The sequence below is a fragment of the Bufo gargarizans genome, chromosome 8 (genome assembly GCF_014858855.1).
Source record: "Bufo gargarizans isolate SCDJY-AF-19 chromosome 8, ASM1485885v1, whole genome shotgun sequence".
Classification (NCBI taxonomy): Eukaryota; Metazoa; Chordata; class Amphibia; order Anura; family Bufonidae; genus Bufo; species Bufo gargarizans.
This window is the reverse complement of record NC_058087.1, coordinates 20,002,884-20,017,257: the sequence shown is the minus strand read 5'-3', so window position 1 is coordinate 20,017,257 and position 14,374 is coordinate 20,002,884.

The following is a 14,374-nucleotide window of genomic DNA, read 5'->3' as shown; positions in this document are numbered from 1 at the left end:
CAGGGGTGTGATATACTAATAATATACTTTCTATATAGTGCATTTGGGTAGTGCAGCATTTGTTTGCGGTTTTGCTGCTGTAAAATTGATATCCAATGACCGTGTAATCTACCTGCAGCCACATACTTGTTCTTTTTTGTACGGTGAATGAATAATTGTTGTGGCCTCAGAGGAATTCAACACCAGTGATGACCAAGTGTTATCGAATTTCAACTATTATCATTAGTTTTTTTTTCAAGAGGGGGGATTTTGTTAGCCATGTTTTTAATCCAATTTAATATTTTTAGTTCTTTTAAACATATGTTTTTGACCTGTATTTGTAGTGGCCTGCAGTAAAATTGATATCCATTGACCGTGTAATATACCTCCGGCCACATAATCACTTGATCTTTTCTGTCCGGTGAATGACTTTATGTCAGGTTAATGCCTAATTTTTAAGGCCTGTACTCCCTCGGCCTAAAATAAAAAATTTCTAGGCTCCAACATGGCACATTTCAGAGAATTTCCCACTAAGAAGCAAAAATGTCCCCCAATTAAAATACATATTTTTTGTTGGAATTTTTGCCATTGATCCCCCTCTGGTATATCACTGTCCATGTTGTGGGACGATTTGTGCACTTCTACTAAGTATTTGGTGGCTGCAAATATGAGCTGAAGGTTTTTCAGGTTCGCCTGCCATTAAAGTGAATGGGGCCCGCTGCGAACTTGTGGTTCGCGAAAATTTGATCGCGTTCGCGAATCGTCCCGGCCGATGTTTGTCCATCACTACCTATAACTGCACCCTGGAATAGTTCTTTAACTTCTAGAAATAATGAAAGTTTATGCCTCTGCCCATAGTGTATAGAGGACAGGTCTATTGTAATATCTGTGTTTTCTTTTACCTCCCATGTGCCAGTCACAATATTATTCATGGTTAATTATTGCCCATTTACTTACCTTATAAGCACCTCTTGTACACTTCAAGAGGCACACATTTTGTACTTCAGTTATGTAAGATTAACGCAAGAAACTGCATATTTAGAATTCTCTACGTGAAGAAAAAAGGCACAATAGACACATATAAACACAATAGATATATGTCAGATGAGATAGATAGACAGATACACACATAGAAAGATAGACAGATGAAGAGACAGATAGACATAGATAGACAGACATAGATGATAGATACATGAAGAGACAGATAGATAGACAGACATATATAATAGATAGATGGACAGACAGACAGATAACAGATACTGTAGACAGATTGATAGACATGCAATAGATAGATAGATAATTAGATATATACAAAATAATATAGATAATTAGATAGATATGAGATAGATAGATATGAGATAGATAGATATGAGATAGATAGATATGAGATAGATAGATAGATAGATATGAGATAGATCAGTGATGGCGAACCTATGGCACGGGTGCCAGAGGCGGCACTCAGAGCCCTCTCTGTGGGCACCCGCGCCTTGGAAAAAGTCTATGGCGTACCAATATGCTTTAGACTTTTCCTACCATTCATCAGCACAGGACGCACTATGAACAGCACAAGCGGCTCACTGAATGTAGGCTATTAAGCTATTATAGCTAAATGATAAAGTACATGGAAGATATACTATATTGGTATTCAGGTTAAATTGCCGTGTTGGCACCTTGCAATAAATAAGTGAGTATTTGGTTGCAGTTTGGGCACTCGGTCTCTAAAAGGTTCACCATCACTGAGATAGATAGATAGATATGAGATAGATAGATATGAGATAGATAGATAGATAGATAGATAGATAGATAGATAATAGATAGATAGATAGATAGATAGATAGATAGATAGATTGATAGATACTGTAGTGTATTTTACTTTTATGTGATAGTTACAAACCAGGGTGGACTTTGGCACTGCATGGGTTAATCAGTAAACGTTTCTGTTTGGGGCCTGTGAAGTAGGTCTGTACTTTCACAAAGAGCTCAAGAATCTTTAAAAAAAAATGTCCCCTTTGTGTCCCCCTCACTTCCCAGCTAATCCCATACAGACCTCAGCTCCAGGCTCTCTGTGCTACTATTTAGTTGCTAGTTTGTTTTGAACAATATCAGGCGCAGACATTTGACATGTGATTGCTTTTCTGCTTTGAATGTAAATTGTACTTTTTGTACAAGTGAACACATCCCCCACGGGTCTCTGCCTCTGGATCCCAAGAGGATTTCCACACACTGTGCACTGCTGCCTTCCAGGGCATTGGGAAGTCATAAAAAAAGAAAAAAGAAAAGAACTAGAAATATATAGCATCCCCCTATAAATCACAGGCCGCTGTGTACAAATGTTACAAGAGTTATAAGAAAACAATCAAAATAAAGGATCAGTAAAATATCCAATCGGCAAAAAGTACAGGACGGGATCAGGTGCCCTTTTCTGGACTGAGGACATATTCACACACTGCAGCAAAAACGTAGGCTCCATTGAAGTGAGTGAAGCTAGCTGTAATACCAGACACAGCCTATGGACAAGAGTGGCGCTATTTCTGGAAGAAAGCAGCTCTGTTTTTCTAGTCTCATACAATTTTCTCATGAACAAACCCCAGTCTCTAAAGAAATATGGACGTCAGGGAAAAGGGACCAAACCGTTAAGCTGCTTTGTACGAGTCCCTAATTTTGTATCACATGGACATTCATCTCAATGGCTGCCATGTAATACTACATGTCCCCTAAAGTTATAAGGGGGGGGGGGGGGTGCCAGGAGCAGGACCATGGTGTGATCAACTGAGCCACATTTTGTGTCACGAGACAACCCCTTTAAAGTAATAACTGCACTTCCAGGAATTTTCTAAAATGCAGTTTTAACCTAAATCTCTCAAAAGGGACCGTCTGAGGTCATCATATTCATGGCCTATCCTCAGGACAGGTCACTGATATCAGATCGAGGGGTGGGCCCCAGATAACTCCTTTAAGTCGGCCATTGTGAGGACATAGAGCATTTCACATCCTCTGTTTATTATATTTATCTCTTCTTACAAATGAAGACAGGAATACTGACACGATCTAGGAAAATGAGGCATCCAAATAGCAAACAAAAGGGGGGGGGGGGGGGAATTTATATTTTCTATTTCAAATCAGTAGCCTTGACATCTAGGTGACACCACGGTGCCAGCGCAGAATGCAGATGAGTTCTACTCCAGCAAGGCAACTTATTTGCATCTAGTGCTAATAAAATGATAGTTTGGATGAATGATAGAACAAGTCGCCAGGTCGGGTGTAGGTGGTCAGGCGCAGGACTCAAAACTGAATATAAATAGAAGGGAAAAAAAGCAGACACTCCAACCTCGGCCAGTCATTAGTGCTCAACGCAAACCCGTCATAGTCTCTGCAACGCATATAGATTACATAATAAGTGTTGTAATATACAATGTATACAAATAAAATAAAAATCATAGTACATATAGGTCCTCCTTCATATAGGGGGTCATTTACTATTCTGAAATATGCCTAAATTAGGGTCCATTCACACGTCCGCAAAAGCGTCCGCACCCGTTCCGCAATTTTGCGGAAAGGGTGCGGACCCATTTATTCTCTATGGGCCCAGACGTGAAGCGGAGAGCACACTATGTGCTCTCCGCTTTCGCATTTGCGGAGCGCGGCCCCGAACTTCCGGTCCGCAGCTCCGTAAAAGATAGAACATGTCCTATTCTTGTCCGCAGATGGCAGTGCAACGTTTAGTTGCGCCGCCATCTACGATTTCGCCCCGCTCACGCCAGGTATAAAATTGTGGGCGTAGAGTGGGCGAGGAAGGGGACAGCCGGCAGGCCCATCTTATTCATAATTTTTTAGGCGTAGAAAATGTTCTAACTGTAAGACAGCTAGTATGCTGTCTTACATTTAGACTGCCGCTGGATGCGCTGACGCCTCTTCATAACTTCGGCGGATCCGCCTACAGCGCAGGGCTTTATTAAGAACGGCATCTAAAACGCCGGTCTTAATAAATGTGCCCCATAGTCTTCTGCTTCTGCCAATTTTAGGTGTTGTTTCTCCTGGATAATAGCCATTAGGCCTCATGCACACAACCATAGTTTTGGTCCACGTCCCATCCGCATTTTTTTTGCGGATCGCATGCATACCCATTCATTACTATAGATATGGAAAAAATGGGGACAGTGGACAGCAAATGTTAGAACATGTCCTATTCTTTCACCTATTTGTGGACAAGAATAGCCAATTCTAGTAAAAAAAATGCAGAAGGTATCTGTAGTTTACACACCACAAAATGGATATGGTTATGTGCATGAGGCCTTATGCCGAGACAACCCCTTCCAGAATACAGCCCCTGATTCCGCCTAGGGAAGGCACGCTCAGCCAGGTATTTCCCCTGCAGGGGCCGCTATGGGGGAAATGTAGTGTTACATGCAAGTCATTCAGATGACAATCCTACTAGTAATACAAGGATGGGATGCAGCTCTTAGTTCTGGCTCATGAAGGGAGGCCCTCTCTATGAAGTCCATATGTCCTACTAGGCAGGGGTTGTCTTCATGTCATAACCCCATTAAAGCTTACATATAAGTTGTCACTCAGCTTCCCAAGTCATCTTAAAGGGGTTTTCTGAGATTTTTTTTAAATATTGGCAGGGAGGAGGGTATAGTATACAATAAAGAAAAATATCTAACTCACCTTTTAAAGGGACACTAAACCCTGAAAAATGAAGGGAAAAAAACATTTTAGGAGATTTCCTGCAGTCATACAAGTGCCTCTCCATCTTCGGCTTGAGATCAGCTGTTATCAGGATATGTGCACGAGCTTGGCCTCTCAGTCACACAGGAGGTTTGGCTTAACTCCAATGCACTTCAATGGACACTCCGAGCACTGTGGAAGAGCTGGACATTTTAGCAGCTTCTTACAAAACATCCCCCCTTAGGCACCTTTCACACGGGCGAGTTTTCCGCGCGGGTGCAATGCGTGAGGTGAACGCATTGCACCTGCACTGAATCCGGACCCATTCATTTCTATGGGGCTGTGTTTCACGCATCACTTGTGCGTTGCGTGAAAATCGCAGCAAGCTATATATTGTGCGTTTTTCACGCAACTCAGGCCCCATAGTAGTGAATGGGGCTGCGTGAAAATCGCAAGCATCCACAAGCAAGTGCGGATGCGGTGCGATTTTCACGCATGGTTGCTAGGAGACGATCGGGATGGGGACCTAATCTTTATTATTTTCCCTTATAACATGGTTATAAGGGAAAATAATAGCATTCTTAATACAGAATGCAAAGTAAATTAGGGATGGAGGGGTTAAGAAAAAAATAAATATATAAACTCACCTCATCCACTTGTTTGCACAGCCTGGCCTTGTCTTCTTTCTTCTTCTTTGAGGACCTGGGAGTCACTGCACTCATCACATGGTCCATCACCATGTTTAAATTAGAGGGGCAAAGGTTTAAAAGTAACAATCAGGAAGTATTACTTTACTGAGAGAGTAGTGGATGCATGGAATAGCCTTCCTGCAGAAGTGGTAGCTGCAAATACAGTGGAGGAGTTTAAGCATGCATGGGATAGGCATAAGGTCATCCTTCATATAAGATAGGGCCAGGGGCTATCCATAGTATTTAGTATATTGGGCAGACTAGATGGGCCAAATGGTTCTTATCTGCCGACACATTCTATGTTTCTATGGACATGTATTACTTGTAATTTATCATTCATTGTTTTCCTATTTGTCCGTAAAAAATGTTGGCTGTCCTTGATTTTGGGATAAGTTGTCCAGAAAAAAAAATTCTGGTTGGCAACCCTGGTGGTATCCCAGCTTTCCCAGGACCCTGAAAAGCAAATCTGTGTAGCTTTGGCTCTATTTAGGAATGGGGAGTGGGATTTATCTAGATGGATTTGGTATTCTTCAGTTTATTACAGTTTCACATGGTTGTAACCCAGCTTTCCCAATTTCCCAAAAGGCAAATTTGCCTAGCTATTTAGGAATGGGGATGGGGATTTATCTTGGTAGATTTGGCATTCTGCAGTCTATTACAATGTCACATAGCGGCAACCCACCTTTAGTACCATGAAAGGTAAATCTACCTATCTATTACAGTTTCACATGGTTGGAACCCAGCTTATCCATTTCCCTGAAAGGCAAATCTGCCTAGCTATGGAACTACTTAGGAATGAGGAGGGGAATTTTCTTGGTAAATTTTGTATCTACTTTAGTGTATTACAGTTCCACAAGGTTGTAAGCCAACTTTCCCACAATCTTGAAAAGCAAATCTGCCTAGCTATGGCACTATTTAGGAGTGAGGATTTTTTTATTTTTTTTAGGTAGATGTCATATATAGCATATCCATTACAGGTCCATATAAAGTTTCAACTCGCTTTCCCAGGACCCTGAATGACAAATCGGTCTAGCTATGCTACAAAATGGAGATTTGTCACTGGGATTCTTGCTCTGCTTTTCCATGCTCCTGGATAGCAAAGCCAGCTACTTATTCTACATTTACAATTCATAAACAGGTTGATCTGGCATTCTGCTGTTGGGAAAGCTGGGTAACAACCTTTGTGGGGTGGTGATGGGGGCATATTGGTTTTATAACATACACACAACGCTGCCCTGATACATTATGTAAATCTATCATGTGGTGCCGAGGCAACATAATCTGTTGCCACCAATGCAGCTCAACACAACTTTCCCGGGACCCTGAATGCCAAGTTGGTCTATCTATATGAAAGGATTTATTACTACATAACTAAGTACATTTGGAATTCAGCAGTCTAGGAAAGCTAGGTAACAACCACTGCAGAGATGTAATGGATGTCACACATTTAGACTGCCGCCTAATGCGCTGATGCCTCTTCATAACTTCGACGGATCCATTGCCAGCGCAGGGCTTTTTAGGCTGGGGCTTTTTGTACTGAAATACGCTTTTTGTACTGAAATACGCTTATATTAGGCCTAACCGCTGCGCTGCTATCTACAACTTCTCCTCGCTCACGCTAGGTCTGTTTTAGGCGTAGAAAATTGTGTAAATGCAAGAGAGCTCGGAAGCTGTCTTACATTTAGAGCTGGTGGTGGATGTGCCGAAATTATGGAGAGGTCTGCACCTCCTCATAACTTTGGCGGATCCTCCACCAGCTATGGAGCTTTATTAAGACCGGAGTCTAAAACGCCGGTCTTAATAAATGTTCCCCTATATCCATTATTATAGCACAAGGACAACCGTGAGTATATACAATATATGGAGTGTGATCTCCAGAATATCTCCCCATGTTACCCAGCTGCTGAAATGCAAATCTGCACAATTATGTAGTGAAGAGAGGAGTTATTACTGTGTAACTAGGCAGATTAGTTTCTAATTTTGTATTGTGGATGGTACTGTATATATAATACAGCTTGTACTATTGGCACCAGGGGCGGGCTGGGACGGGGTGCAGGAAGGCAATTGCCCCCAGGCTGCCCTAAAAAGACGGCAATTATTTTTTTTTTATTCTTCAGGGCCGCACCGCCGATCACCACAGGCGGTGCGGCCCTGGTTCTAGTTGCCGGCGGCGGTGCGGCAGTAGGAGATGAGCGGTTCCATTGTGGAAGCGCTCATCTCCATATTCATCTGTATCGCCATCCTCAGGACAGCGATACAGATGCCTGTGCTGTGGGGCAGGGGAGGGAGAGGCGTCTCCCTTCCCTGTTCTTCTGTAAGGCCGCAGGCACTAATGCCTGCAGCCTTCCAGAGGCCGGCTTAGGCCTCTTTTACACTTGCGTTGTCCGGATCCGGCGTGTACTCCACTTGCCGGAATTACACGCCGGATCCGGAAAAACGCAAGTGTACTGAAAGCATTTGAAGACGGATCCGTCTTCAAAATGCTTTCAGTGTTACTATGGCACCCAGGACGCTATCAAAGTCCTGGTTGCCATAGTAGGAGCGGGGAGCGGGGGAGCGGTATACTTACCGTCCGTGCGGCTCCCGGGGCGCTCCAGAATGACGTCAGAGCGCCCCATGCGCATGGATGACGTGCCATGCGATCACGTCATCCATGCGCCTGGGGTGCCCTGACGTCACTCTGGAGCGCCCCGGGAGCCGCACGGATGGTAAGTATACTGCTCCCCCGCTCCCCGCTACACTTTACCATGGCTGCCGGGACTTTAGCGTCCTGGCAGCCATGGTAACCACTCTAAAAAAGCTAAACGTCGTATCCGGCAATGCGCCGAAACGACGTTTAGCTTAAGGCCGGATCCGGATCAATGCCTTTCAATGGGCATTCATTCCGGATCCGGCCTTGCGGCAAGTCTTCAGTTTTTTTGGCCGGAGCAAAAAGCGCAGCATGCTGCGCTATTTTCTCCGGCCAAAAAACGTTCCGGTCCTGAACTGAAGACATCCTGATGCATCCTGAACGGATTTCACTCCATTCAGAATGCATTAGGATAATCCTGATCAGGATTCTTCCGGCATATAGCCCCGACGACGGAACTCTATGCCGGAAGACCATAACGCAGGTGTGAAAGAGCCCTTAGGCGGCACGATGACGTCATTATCATTGCGCCGCCTGAGGCGGGCAGCACACAGAGGGGGACACAAGCCGGAAGAGGCCTGCATCGCTGCTGATTGATGTAAGTATTAGTGTTTGTTTTTTTTGCGGGGGAGCTGGACTATGGGGGAAGCTGGCAATTCATACAGCCCCATTTTTTTTGGGGTGGCATTCTGGGGGAATTTATTTCTTGCCCATTTTGGGGAGGCACTATGGGGGCATTTCTTACTGGAACATTATGGGGGGCACCATGGGGGAGAGGAGCACTATGGGGGCATCTGGGGGCTCTAAAGGGGCTTTTTTTTTATAATGGGGGGCACTATAGGGAAGAGAGGCACTATGGGGCATCTGTTGACACTATAGGGGCATTATTTGGGGGCACAATGGGGAAGTGGGGGCTCTAAAGGGGCCTTTTTTATTGGCACAATATGGGGGGCACTATGGCATCTGGTGGCACTAAGGGGGCATTTTTTACTGGCACATTATGGGAGGCATTATAGGGGAAAGCAGCACTATGGGGCATTATTTGGGGGCACTATGGGGGAGTGGAGCACTATTGGGGCATCTGGTGGCACTAAGAAGAGGCATTTTTTACTGGCACATTATGGGGGAGAGGAGCACTATAGGGGCATCTGCTGGGGCACTAAGAAGGGGCATTTTTTTACTGACATATTATGGGGGACACTATGGGGAAGGGGGAGAGGAGCACTATGAGGGCATTTACTGGGGCACTATATAGGGGTATTTTATACTGGCATACATTATAGGGACATTAGCTCAACTGCGGGCACTAAGCGGGGGTATTTTATGTACTGTCATATTATAGGGAGAATTATTACTACTAGGAGGTATTATGGGGATCTTTACTACTACTGGGGGGCTATGAGGAACATGATTACTTGTATGGGCACTATAGGGGCATTATTACTACTAAGTGTGCTCTGGCAGAGAATTATTTCATTTGGTGGGATTTTGGGTGGCACCCTGGCACAGTATCAGTTTAGCACAATTATTTTTGGGGGACATTATCTTTATACTATTATTGTCTAGGTGCAGTTATTTTTTAGAGCACTGTGTGCCAATAATTGTTGGAGGGGGCACTATCTGTGTGGTAGTAGTATTTCCAGGGGGACTGTTTCTGCAGTATAGTTTTGGGGGTGGCAGGAAAGGGTGTTCAGAAGATGTGAAGATGATGGAAATGTGGGAAACTAATGTCTGTTTCTCAATCTCTGCAGAGACAGGAGATGGCTGAAAAATCATCATGGCGGTCTGGTCTGAATGGAGAAGATAAAGAAAGAGAACGTCTACAACAAAGGTGACATCACGGGATGTAAGAGGTATGAGGTGCTATGTAGGAGAGGAGATGCTCCGGTTCCTCCCCTGCCATTTGCACAATGAGGATTCAGAGCTGGGTGAGGACGGCCAAAGGGGGCAGCAGGCCACGGGCGGGTGGCAGATGATGGGGGGAAACCAGAAGCCTTGAGCAGGATCTGGGGAGGGAGGAGCTTCCTGGCTGTAGCCTGCTGTTTATTGTATAATGTGAAGCAGGCAGTGGAGCCAGGACAGACCTCCCCTCTGTATGATGTGTAGAGACAGGCCTAAACTATAGAATTTCAGCTGTACAGTGTTTGTTGGAAGTGGCCTATTATATGTAGGAGGGGCTTTAAATAATGGGTGGGGCTAAAAATGGGCCACATGACTGGATTTGCCCCCCAGGACTAAGGCTGCCAGTCCCTCCCCTGATTGGAACTATGACTGCTACTGTTTATTTTATAACAATTGGTAACTAGGAGATTACTTTCAACAAAATGGCCATGCACAAAAATTATCCAGACTAAACCACCCCCTCATTCTAATCTTCTTAGCTCACGTGCACTAGCATCAGAGGGGAAAAGGGAGAGAAGACATGGCTGCAGCCTGAGAGAACAATGCACTGCTGTTCTGCTTTGTTTTTTATGGTCTGCAAATGTGAAAATTACAAAAAAAAAAAAGGACAACACATATTTTGTTGGTTGTTCTTTTCTCTGTTTGGATTCTGGGTTTAGTGGCCCTTTAAAGTGGCTCTGTCCCCTTAATCAACCCTATACAACCAGGCATATAGCCTGGTAGGGTTGCTGGCACGGAAAAAAACAATACCTATCCTTTATCTTTAAGTAGTAGCGTTGTGGAGAAATTTGAATGTTTATAAATATGCTAATGAGCTATTGGAGCACCAGGAAACGGGCTTATGCAGTTCGAGCCACCAATCCAGCGTGCTCCATACTGACGCCCCTCTCCTTCAAATCACTGGAGTAGTGGGACATTTAACCAGTAAGTTAGGTTATATATTGTATAACACACAATCCCTTTAATGACATATCTGCCTAGTTACACTGCAATAAACCATCTGCTCTTACATCACTTTATAGCAAGGCAGGGTTGTCTTTCAGGGGTTGGGAAAAGCTAGAAAGATATCCCTCATTAGTGACATCTGGATTGCAGGAGGAAATGCTTTTTTACGTGTGTATGGAGTGTAGACTTCATATGAGTTGGGTCATACAGTAAAATGCAGCTTTTATGTAAAAAAAAAAAATAGCAAAGAATTCACCGCTAGAAATCACAAGCAAAAATACATATTATGTTATCTATACTGCCATCTAGTGTTCATTTCACAAAACTGCTATACGATGGATAATATGTAAACACTCAGCATTTATTGATCTGAACAGGCAAATTTAGCCAAGAACAAAATAAAGCCCTTCTTTAAAAGCCCCCATATACCACCCTCACAGAGGCAGCATTGTTTTCTGCTTAGAGCCATGTGTTATTCTAAATAATGCATCCATCTTCCATTTACATTTATGGATTCTCCATAAACAGAGACATACAGCACTGTTCATACTAAGCCTCCTGGTTCATGTACTGTATATAATGTCAGAATTACAGAAGAAACTCACAGTGATCTCATGATAGTGTGACAATATGCATGGTGATGTCACGGCATAGAAGTAATTAAAAATGTAATGAATGCACTCTTCCATTGCCCATAGATGGACCCCTTAGTTATTGGGGCCCCATAGCAGCTGCCTACTACTCTGGTAGTTACACACCCATGAATAGCTTGTTATCTTGAGATGCAGTCTGCATCCAAACTTGCAGTCACAATTCTACTGGAAACAGTCAACAAGCTTGTTAACGGACACTTCAGTAACGGCTTAGCTGAGCTACTGTAACTGAGGGGAAGTTATAGTACTGAACATTACCTGGCGCTCATCTCCCTCCTCCTGTTTATGGAGCAGGAAGGGCTCTTGCTTCTGTTCACATCATGGTAGAGCCCTAAAATTGCTGTATATGTCAGGAAGGACTTTACTCACCCAACCGGCTTCCATATGGCGGGTATAGATCGGTATAGAATAGCATAGTCTGCAGCATTATTCTATGCATCACCATCCAGTAAAAATCGTACACCGCACTGCATACACTTTTTTTTTTTACCATGGGAGCCTTTGGGAGATGTTTGCCATTGCCTATACAGACATCAGAGCCTTCCCATATGTATGTGCGATACTGTCAAATCCTCCTGATGTATACCTGGAAGGCACAAACATGATGAAGCTATCACATATACATGGCAACATGGAAGACTTTGACAGACCTCGCTCTGGTGGAATAATCTCTGCAGTAACATTAAGGCTCTGTTCACATCTGCATTGGAGGTTCTATCAGGAGCCCACACTGTAGATTCTGACATATTGGACAGGAAGAATAGAGCAGCATGCCATGTTATTTTTCCTACCAAAATGATCAACACCAGGACCAAGCCCGATGGACCCCATCAAAAGTCAATAAGGATTGTTGGGTGCGGTTGATATTGGGCTCTCAGTTGTTTTCAATTTTCTTCCTCGGGCTAACAGTTGATAATGTGTCAGTTCAGTAAGACTTCGCAGGTTTGCCATACAACATCTTCAGTGCAATATGTCTGTGAAGGTTCTCATTAACCCAGGTTATAGTATTTCAGTAGTAATAAGTCAAAGCAACTGGACTTGTATTTTTTTATTACAATTTTTTATCTACATCTGAGTTTGCAACTATTGTCTTCAGCCTTTATTATTACTTATTTACCTATTTATTTTTCTATTGTCTGCCACTTACAATGCTGTTCCAACACCTCTCCAGAGGCATTATAATCACACCTAATAGCTTCAGTCATGCAAATGCCAACAACATCTTAGCTCCATGACTGAAGTAAAAGTAACTAGTATTTAATGTCAGAGATTTCTCGTAGAAGCCAATCTAATTGAGAAAGCCAGTCGGATGACTAGCGAAACGTCTTCAAGAAAAATAATACAACAGGTCCAATTGCTTATTACTACTGATACGTCTTCTGTGAAGCATTATGGGCTATGAAGAAGGACTGTAGGGGTCACATCTGCCTATGGGCTCATGCACACAACGGTAATTGGCCCGGGAAGCAAAGTCTGTGTGTTGGACACATAGTGACAGCGGCTCCCCTGACTCGAACTGACTGCATCATAGTGATATATGATAAGTCAGTCTCTATATGACGGGGCTATTGCAGTGTCCTCTTATCATCATGTGAGCACGGTACAATAGCACCGCAATCAGATACAAACTGATTGTAACATAAGTTACTATGGCACAGTGTCACGCTCTAATGAGGGAGGGAAACCCCCACACCGGGGAAGGAAGATGGACACCACCTAGTGAAAACCCTAACCAAAGCCCTGACTGACTACCAGTATGAACAGACCCCAAAGGTAGGGCGAGTTCATACGCAGGAATACCTAAAGTCCTTTCTAACCCTAAAGGACCCTGGTACTAATGACAGGAATAAGACCAGTGATGGCCAGTTCGCAGTGTTCATCAACGAACACATGCGGGCTACCATCTTGACTCACAAAGTCCGGCGATGCACAGGTAAGCCCTTACCTGTGCTGGGAGCCAGTCTGAAATCAAATGCGGTCACCGGGAGCAGGCAGTTCCGATAACAGCCTGATGAAGGCCCCCGTCGGCTGTTCTCGGAACTGCCTTCTCCCTTTGACCGCATTTGATTTCAGACCGGCTCCCGACACAGGTAAGGGCTTACCTGTGCATCGCCAGATGGGTGAGTCAAGATGGCAGCCGGCATGTGTTCAATGGCGAACACTGGCCATCACTGTAAGGGCTCTTTCACACTTGCGTTGTCCGGATCCGTTGTGTACTCCATTTGCCGAAATTACACACCAGATCCGGAAAAACGCAAGTGAACTGAAAGCATTTGAAGACGGATCCGTCTTCAAAATGCGTTCAGTGTTACTATGGCAGCCAGGACGCTATTAAAGTCCTGGTTGCCATAGTAGTAGTGGGGAGTGGGGGAGCGGTATACTTACAGTCCGCGCGGCTCCCGGGGCGCTCCAGAATGACGTCAGAGCGCCCCATGTGCATGGATGACGTGTCCATGTGATCACGTCATCCATGCGCGTGGGGCGCCCTGACGTCACTCTGGAGCGCCCCGGGAGCCGCACGGACGGTAAGTATACTGCTCCCCCGCTCCCCACTACACTTTACCATGGCAAACAGGACTTTGGCGTCCTGGCAGCCATGGCAACCATTCAGAAAAAGCTAAACGTCGGATCCGGCAATGCGCCGAAACGACGTTTAGCTTAAGGCCGGATCCAGATTAATGCCTTTCAATGGGCATTAATTCCGGATCCGGCCTTGCGGCAAGTGTTCAGGGTTTTTGGCCGGAGCAAAAAGCGCAGCATGCTGCGGTATTTTCTCCGGCCAAAAAACGTTCCGGTCCGGAACTGAAGACATCCTGATGCATCCTGAACGGATTTCTCTCCATTCAGAATGCATGGGGATAATCCTGATCAGGATTCTTCCGGCATAGAGCCCCGACGACGGAACTCTA